This window comes from Salvia miltiorrhiza, chromosome 8 (assembly GCF_028751815.1).
Source record: "Salvia miltiorrhiza cultivar Shanhuang (shh) chromosome 8, IMPLAD_Smil_shh, whole genome shotgun sequence".
NCBI classification, from domain to species: domain Eukaryota; kingdom Viridiplantae; phylum Streptophyta; class Magnoliopsida; order Lamiales; family Lamiaceae; genus Salvia; species Salvia miltiorrhiza.
This window is the reverse complement of record NC_080394.1, coordinates 45243271-45252675: the sequence shown is the minus strand read 5'-3', so window position 1 is coordinate 45252675 and position 9405 is coordinate 45243271. Positions and strand designations below refer to the sequence as shown.

General features: G+C 39.1%; 1 pseudogene; it reads left to right on the top strand.

Moving 5' to 3' along the window:
• Positions 1–1971: 1971 nt before the first annotated feature.
• On the top strand, positions 1972–4308 carry LOC130998539 (trihelix transcription factor ASIL2-like; annotated as a pseudogene).
• The last annotated feature ends 5097 nt before the right edge of the window (positions 4309–9405 follow it).

The following is a 9405-nucleotide window of genomic DNA, read 5'->3' as shown; positions in this document are numbered from 1 at the left end:
AGAATAGATGGTGCAAATTTAAAGAAATTCAAATGGATGATGTAGATTTAATGTTATAAAGTTGCAGAATAGATAATAAATGGATGGTGAGGATATAATGAAAATCATAAACGGTAGATATTTATTAATGGAAAGATAAGATTTGATGTAAGGTTAAGATTTGCAGGAGAGATAAGAGTGGTAGGAATATGCAGAAAATATAAGATATGTTTGGATAAATTTTATTATATAAAAAGTATGCCCTCCTGATAATCTATACACCTATCTTATCATTCTTGCTCGTCAGGAAGCAAAAATAAGATATGAATTATCATGCTGCTGGCTCTTCTTATATATTTTCTTCTTCAAGCTCATCTGATGATGAGCTTGAAGAAATACTCAATGAATGTGATGTTGAACATCAACTGATGTCTCAACATATTTTGTCAAATAATTTCATTATAGCAAGCCTTATTGAAAATCAAAATGCTACAACAATCCACAGAGGCTCAGTTCCTGGTCGCAGGATGATCCATCGTGATCGAGAAGCAACTGCCCAACGTCTGTTCAACAACTATTTTTCTGAAAATCCAACATTAATGAAGAAATGTTTCGTAGATGTTTCCAAATGTCTCGAAATTTTTTCCTTCGTATTATTGATGCTGTAAAAAATCATAATAGTTACTTTCAGCAAGGCAGAGATTACATTGGCAGTGGTAGACTGGGCTTGTCCACAATTGACGACGGCTGTACTTCGGATTTTAAGCGAAGTTGTCTTTTCAGCCAACGTACAAATAAATTTATAACCTTGCCCAAGACATGCGTATTGTCTAGTGGTAGCAAGGGTCGATCACTCAGGGAGTTGGTGTAGCTTGTCTCTTATCACAAACAAAAATAAGAAAATGGTGGGTTGGACTATTGCTTGGTCACGAGACACCTCTCGGGACTAAACTCAACTTGACTCGAAATAATGAAAATACTAAATAGAAATATCAGTGATAAAATGCAATCTGGTCAAGACGCCGAATCTGTGGATAATCTCTTATTCTTACTCATTGGTTAAGATATGTTCATTATAATATTGTGTCTACCGATTATAATTTACCAATGGCTTGTGCCCCCATTCTCACTTATCACGTGCACTTCCATTGTCTAAGAAAATCTATTCTTAAGTGTGTTCAAGGTAAGGGACACCCTATACCATTAAACCATCTAGACCTAACCATGCAATAGGACACCTCAGAGCATGCAATTAAATCAAGAAGCATTTAACCCTAGATACTCTCAAGATGCACAGTGATCGTACACACCCTATAATCTTGATTTATTGGTTATCTAAGTCTACTCAATTAATTAATGGCCTATTAACTAATCAAGTTGATTTAGACACTTGGTTATAATGCCCAACACTTTGGAAACACACACTACTACAAAAATTTACATACATAACAGTGCATAGATAACAGTTTTTTTCAAAAACCGTTATGTATGAGCGCACTTTTAGGAATAGATAACGGTTTTGCAAAAATCCGTTATCTATGTAGTGTTGTCTATATGCATAGATAACGGTTTCAATTAATTCGTTATGTTTTTGCGTTATCTATTAGTTACATACATAACGGTATTACAAACCGTTAAGCCGACCGTTATCTATGTGCGTATTTTTGAACTCTTACATAACGATTATTGAAACCGTTAAGTAAAAGTGTTATGTATGCGATTATTTCATTTAATTTTTTATTTTCATAATTAATTTATTAATTAAATAATTTAAAAATATTGTATAATTCTATCTCTCATCTCTTCCCCAAATCTCTCTGATCTCTTCCTCTTTGAGAGATAGTCGCCGCCGCTGCCGAGGCAAGTTCCGGCGAATGGTAGCTATTCGCGCTCCCGCGGCGACATCGGTCGCCGCGACCTCGCCTCTCCATTTTCCTCTAACATATAGCTAGGGCAAAGGTTGAGCCCTAGTTCTTCTCGCCCCCACCCATCATGCATCGCGTCGCCTCTGACGCCGCTCTTCTCGCAGCAGCAGATCGGGCGGCGGAGCACCCTTCTCCCCTCCACCGAGCACGAGCAGACCACCCCTCTCCTCCACCGACGCCGCTATTCTTGCAGCAGCATCAGCAGCAGATCGGGCTTTTTGCTTCTCCGTCTGCCACCTACTGCACTCGTCTCTCTTTCTCCGTCCGTTAGCCCTAGCAGCTGCCGCCGGTCGAGCTCTCAATCGCAGACCCTAGGAGTCCGCCGCTGTTGCCGCGGCCTTCTACAATAGCCACCACCAAGGTAGAATTCCCTAATTATACATCCCTTACGCAAATCTCATTCCAAATCCCTAATTTTTGAACTTTGTTGGTAACAATATGATTTAGATTAGGGCTTTTGCTCGAATTTTTTAAATTATCTGAAGCTATTTTGCCTAATTTTTTTAATTTTGTAAAGCTATTTTGCTCAAGTTTTTGAATTATCTCTCTGTTATTGGATTATCCTCAATTGTAAGAATGAAACACATTCTCATACATAATTCTCCAACGGTTATTGGATTATCTCTCACATTCTCTATTGTTTGTTTGCTAAGGGATTATCTCTCACATTCTCTATTCAACAATATAGAATGAATTCATTCTTACGGTTATCTGAATTATCTCTCTGCTATTGGATTATCTCTCACATTCTCCAACTATGAATTTGCGCCGCGCAGCGAGGCATGGAGCGAAGACGAGAGCTTCGTGCTGCTGGAGGTGTGGGGGGAGCGGTACATGGAGCTCGGTAGGCGGAGCCTGAGGGCAGAGGACTGGGTCGACGTGATGGAGAAGGTGGCGGAGATGAGTGGGCGGGAGAGGACGGAGGCGGAGTGCCGGAGCCAATTGGACGTGCTGAAGAGCAAGTACAAGAAGGAGATGGCGAAGGTGGAGAGCGGGAGTGTGAGCAAGTGGGTGTTTTTTAAGAAGATGGATGCGTTGTTGAACCTCAGGACGAGAGGGTATGGCGGGTTGGGGTGTGGTCTGGATTCGGGGGAGTACGTGTTTATGAATCCGCGAGTGTATTTGGACAGGTCGAATGTGTTGGATGAGATGAGGGATAGCCCGGGGCAATCGGATGAGGATAATGAGGAGGATGGGGGTGATGATGAATTGATGATGAGGAGGATTTGAGTGGGGATAATGTGGTAGATGATGAGTCTGCTAGAATGTTGGCGGATTCGATTCAGAAGTTTGGAGAGGTGTATGAGAAGATTGAGGAGAGTAAGAGGAGGCAGATGGTAGAGTTGGAGACCATGAGGCAGGATTTTCAGAGGGATTTGGAGTTGCAGAAGAAGCAGATTGTTGAGCGTGCGCAGGCTGAGATTGCTAAGATACGAGAACTGGATGATGACGAGGATGAGAACACTGATACTTCTGCTGAGAATTTTGGAGATCGATGCAGGTAATTTTTCAGCTCAACATATGAGTGGTTATGGCAGCTTAATGCTCTTAGTTGACTTGGTGAATTTGCCTTTTTGGTTGTTTGTGGTGGCCTTTGAGTTATATTACATATGGTTGTGGTTCTACTTCTTGATGAATGAAGATTTTAAGGTGAAAACTATTGGCTTTGTAAGAGATTTCTTGTTAGAAAGTTTTTCAGACACGTCTTGAGTTATGACAATGCTATTTAAATCTCCTTTAGACTTAGAAATATGCTTTCTCTGTTATTGTTGCTTATCTTGAGGAATTCATCTTAATATTGATGCTATTTCCTGAGTTCACAAATTTTATTTCTTATAAATGTTCACCATATTAGCTTGTGCATGTATCCATTGTTTCAAAGTAGAGAGAATTCTGTAAATTAGTAAGCTGGGGACTGTAAATTGAATGAATTGTCTCTGTTATTCTTTTCCGTATTTCCTACTGTTATAGTTCTTAAACTTTGATCTTACTATTTTTGAGGAATGTCTGTCAATGTACCTTTTAGCTTAATTTATTGAAAATAATCATCATGCTGTGCTCTGAAATTTAGAACTGACGAGAATAGAGAAAATGAAGGTTTTCCTTATGTAGGACGAGATAATGAATTGTTCAATTTTTGTTTATATCTATAGGAATACTGTGTACTTTACATATAGGTTGCTGAGAAAGAATGCATATTGCTGCTTCATAGCTGGTTTTTATGTGAATAGTTATAACTTACAACAACTAGTGCCCTTCATGAAGAACTGACAGTAGGTTATATAGAATGAGAATGCTCTAATTAAATTTTTTCAACTACCTTGCATCAATGGTTTTCTGAATGGTAGTCGGAGGCAAAGGTGTTATTTTTTCTTGTCAGAATATTATGTGTTGATTATATATTTTCATAATAATGTAACATGGGAGGAGCAAAAGATATGGAATAACATTAATGAAAATAAGGCTTTGCAAAATATTGTAATTTCTTTATAGCTGCAACTTCCCTTTAGTTACTATATTTCTCTTGAACTTTTTCAGTTTCCTTAATAAATTGAGGAATGCATAAGCAGAGGTAACGCCTCTCACGAAGTGTTGAATCAGTGAACACATCAGTTTCTAATTTTGTATTTTTATTTCTGTTTTCAGAATTTAAGTAGTGTTTTCACAACACGTTTCTTTTAGTGGCGGCGTGGTGCCTTTAGCTTTCCTTTTCTTTTTTCCCAATTCTTTTAGCCCATCATAACTTTATTTCCTTTTCCAAATATTACCCTCCCTTTTCCTTAGATTTGATAAAACTTTTTATCCAGTAAATGCGGACTCTAATCTCTGCTGAGGTGTGACTGGGCTCCAAAAACTCCATGACATTCAACAACTGGAATACTTAAGTCATTGGATTGGAAGTGTGTAAGTGCTCGAATTTCAACAACCACTAATGTTTCGTTACCGTAAGAATGAATTCATTCTATATTGTTGAATAGAGATTGTGAGAGATAATCCCCTAGCAAACAAACAATAGAGAATGAATTCATTCACATTCTCATACATAATTCAAGTTTTTGAATTATCTATATGTTAATGGAGGATGTAAGAATGAATTCATTCTATATTGTTTGTTTGCTAGGGGATTAGAGCAGGTGGGAACTCAGATTTCAGTGATGAAATGGGCGAGGAACTTAGCCAAATGAGTGCGGCAGCTGGGCTAAGGTGATTTTCGTGCCCAATCTCTTTGTTGTTGTCTGCTTTTTACATTAAATGTGCCTTATACTTCATGTATCCATCTATGTCTTGCATGCTGCCATATGTTTGAGACAATTGGCTTTCAAAAAATGTTGAGGCCCGAACTCCTAACAACTAGATTGCCACTAATATCTGGAAAAGGCATCAACATATGAATGGCAGTATGGCTTGTGAAATAGGTGTAGGTGTTCATGGCTAGCTTGAGCCTTATGTAGTTAATTGCTCAGTGCATGCTTCTGTTTCAATTACCAGGCGAACCTCTTACGCATGTTTATATTTCAATGAAAGCATCACTTTCATCCCCATCATTGCAGGTATCATCTAAGATTTATTTGTTGGCTGCTTCTCTGTCATTTGTGACAAAAGTGTTTTGGTGTAACTGTAAATTCTTGAACCGGGCAGCGCTGAAGAGTCTAGAAGAGTTTGGAACAGAAGGTTCCATGATAAGTCCATGGAAAAGATGGTGCTATTCTTGTCCCTGGTGATGTAGTTTGTATAAAATTGGGAAGAAGCTGGTGCTTGTATGGTGGGAGAATTGTTAGATAGAAATGTATGTGATGTTTACTACATGCGCATGTAGTAAAACATGTATTACCAGGCAACTTGTGTAGCTCGAATTGTTGGATGCTATGTTATATATGCTAATATTATCTTGTCAATGTTATTTTATTATTTGAATTTTTTTATTGATTTTTAGATATAAAAAAGGAAAAATTGAGAATAAATAAAAATATGCGGAAAACTGTTATCTAAGACATGCAAAACTGTTATCTATAATGAAAAAGACAACAAAATAAAAGGTCATATATAACGGTTACTAACCGTTATGTATGAAAGTCATAGATAACGGAAGTAAGTGTTATGTATCACAATACAAAACCGTTATCTATGTCTTACAAAGATAACGGTTTAAACCGTTATAAAAAGTATAAAAAACTGTTAACTATAACATGAAAAAAAAATTATAGAATACATAACGGATAAATTATAATACATAACAGTAGAAAACCGTTATGTATAATCAATATAGATAACGGTTTCATAACCGTGATGTATGTGCGGTTGTACTATTATCTTTTCCCTTCATAGATAACGGTTTTTAAACCGTTGTGTATGACATATATCATAGACAACACCACTATACACAACGGTTTTTTTGCTCATAGATAACGGAGATAACGGAAAAAATCCGTTATCTATGAGCGTTTTTCTAGTAGTGACAATCATGCAATTACTTAAGCACACAATTAGACCTCAGGAGTTTATAAGTTTATATCCACATCATCTATGCCTTACCCATATTTATAAACTTAGCTAGATATAAAGTAAATTGTGAAAATAAAAGATAAATAAGACATGGAAATAAAATAAAAGATACTTACTATTACGGGAAAATAAGGCAAGATGCTAGTCCACAAACAAAATCATAAACTAAACTGTCTTGCGCAAAACGGGACTTGAACTACTAAACGCAGAAAAATAAAATATTATTTTTGGCACACACTCTCGCTCCTTAGCAGTTTGAGCACGATCGAACCACTCCAGAAAATAAAATGGGAACGAGTATTTATAAGAGTCCAGGTATGGGCCGAAGGCCAACATGCAGCTAGGGCTTCAGAAGAGTCCGACTTCAGTTGGAGTGTCTAGGTTGCCATAGACAAAGTCTTCAAGCGTGAGGACTCTTCCTTGGATAATCTCCGCCCTTGATCCGTGCATATCCTGAAGCTTCAAGAATATCCACTCCGCGCATGAGATAATTAATATTCCCACACCCTATCTTTTTACACCGGATCTGCCACATCAGCTTACTGCTCTGGACGCCTGGTCATGATGGTTCCTTCCCTTTTCACGTTCTCTTTGATGGGTTCGGCATCAACACCTAAACTAATAAAACAAAACGAGACAAAATTTACGTGGTTCGACCATCAAGACCTACATCCACAGGAGGTTCTTCGTTGGTTTCACTATACTTTTAGAGAATTACATATTACAAGTGTTGTTCCCAAATAAACCATGATCCCCTAATGTTAATGTTAAACCTTCTATTTATAGATGTGAGAGTGAGCCATAAAGGCCTTAGGCCCATGAACTTTAATAATTGGATTTAGGCCCTTTAATAGTCTTGATTTGTCCCATCTGCGCTGTCACTCGTTGCCCGTGTTGAGTAGTTCCATTGAGCTGCGCTGGTGAGTCTGTGCTACCAAGTAGCTTAGGTAATCTGCGCCGCCAAGTCCCTTCGTCTGCGCTGCCAAGTCCTTGGTTGCTGGTCTCAGACCTTGCGAAGGCATTCTGGTAGGCTGTCTCTGGTAACTCTGGCAGGGCAGGCAGCCCTGCTCTGGCAAGGCGGGTAGCTCTGCTCTGGCAGGGCGGGTGGCTCTGCTCTGTCTCCCCGGCAGAACTGGGGTCTGCTCTGCTCTGCTCCTCGGCAGAGCTGTCTCTGGTATTGCTAAACACAGCGCTGATGAGTATTACAGTCCTCATCAGCTACCGCCCCCTGGTCTGGTTGAACTGCACCATTTTTGGGTTCAACCAGTGATGCGTGGTGTAGAGTCAGCGCTGTGATGTTCTCCCAAGACAACTAAGCTTATATAATTGCCTGCGACTTATTAGATAAGAACTGTCAATTTTTACAAAACAATGGTGACAAAGTATTTCAGCGCTGCAAATGAACTAAGATAAAAGAGATAGTAATTTTTCCTTTTAATTCTTTGAATATCATCAATGATGACTAACTTAAGGTTCAAATATCCGCAGAGCAGCTGAGTTGCAATTGATGCCTGCGAAGCCACAAGGGCTAGATTTTGCAATTAATGCCTGCGATGCCACGAAGGGCTAGATTTTTGCACTTAATGCCTGCGATGCCACGAAGGGCTAGATTTTGCACTTAATGCCTGCGATGCCACAAGGGCTAGGTTTTTCAATTAATGCCTGCGATGCCATAAGGGCTAGATTTTTGCACTTAATGCCTGCGATGCCACAAGGGCTAGATTTTGCAATTAATGCCTGAGTTGTGCAATTTATGCCTCCGTCGTGCAATTAATGCCTTAGTGTTTGCAATTTTGCCTTCGTTGTGCAATTAATGCCTTAGTTTTTGTAATTTATGCCTTCGTTAAGATAACTTAGACGATCTGCGCCGAAGATGACTTAGGTAATCTGTGGTAGCTTAAACGTGACAATCACACTGATTGCGCTGAGATAGCCGCACTGGCTGTGCTGATACAATCGCACTGATTATGTTGAGATAATCACATTGACATCGTTGAGACAATTTATGCAAGATGACTTTGATGAAGATGACTGCATAGGCTGAGATGACTGAGATAGTTACACTGATAATTTGAGCACTGATTGTACTGAGATAACTCCACCAGCCAAGATAACTGGAATAACTGAGATGGCTGCGTAGGCTGAAATAACTGAGATAGCTGCGCAGACTAAGATAACCTGTCCTGACTGCGGTGAGAAAGCTCAGATACATTCTGAGGCTTACAGTTCCGGATCGTGGCTAAGTTACCATTTAAGGTTTTAATATCCGCTACGCGGCTGAGTTGCCGTTAAGGCTCAAATATCCTACTAAGTTTTTCGAGAAAATACATATGGTGACATATACTCCACTCCCCCCTTAGTAGCATGTGCATGATTCAACTAAACATGTTATGTGTATACTCGTGCTTGGTGTCCTTACTTGTGGTGCTAATGACAGCGCTGTTATGATTATGGTCCCAAAACATGTTATTCAAATTATGTTCCAGGTCCTAGCACATATGCAGAAGGTGTGCAACTTTGTGTACTTAGTCAATTCATATTCCAGCCCTAGGCACATATGCAGAAGTTGTGCAGCTTCCAAGACACTATAATTGCATAAATCCCAGCATAGATAATATAAGTCATGCTTATGCCCCAAAGCTAAGATATAACATTTTCCAAATCCCAATCATGCTTTCATGCTTCGATGAAATAACTAATATCATGTAATGACAAGTTTTAGTTCTGCGAAGTACCTGGACCGCCACTAGTTAGTGGTTTAGCTTTCATGTTATGATATTTGTCCTCTTTGCTCGAATAAAGTGAATAATCATCGCGGGGAAAGACCCGAAAAAAGCTGGACCACCACTAGTTAGTGGTTTAGCTTTCATGTTATGATATTTGTCCTCTTTGCTCGAATAAAGTGAATAATCATCGCGGGGAAAGACCCGAAAAGAGTTGGACCACCACTAGTTAGTAGTTTAGCTTTCATGTTATGATATTTGTCCTCTTTGCTCGA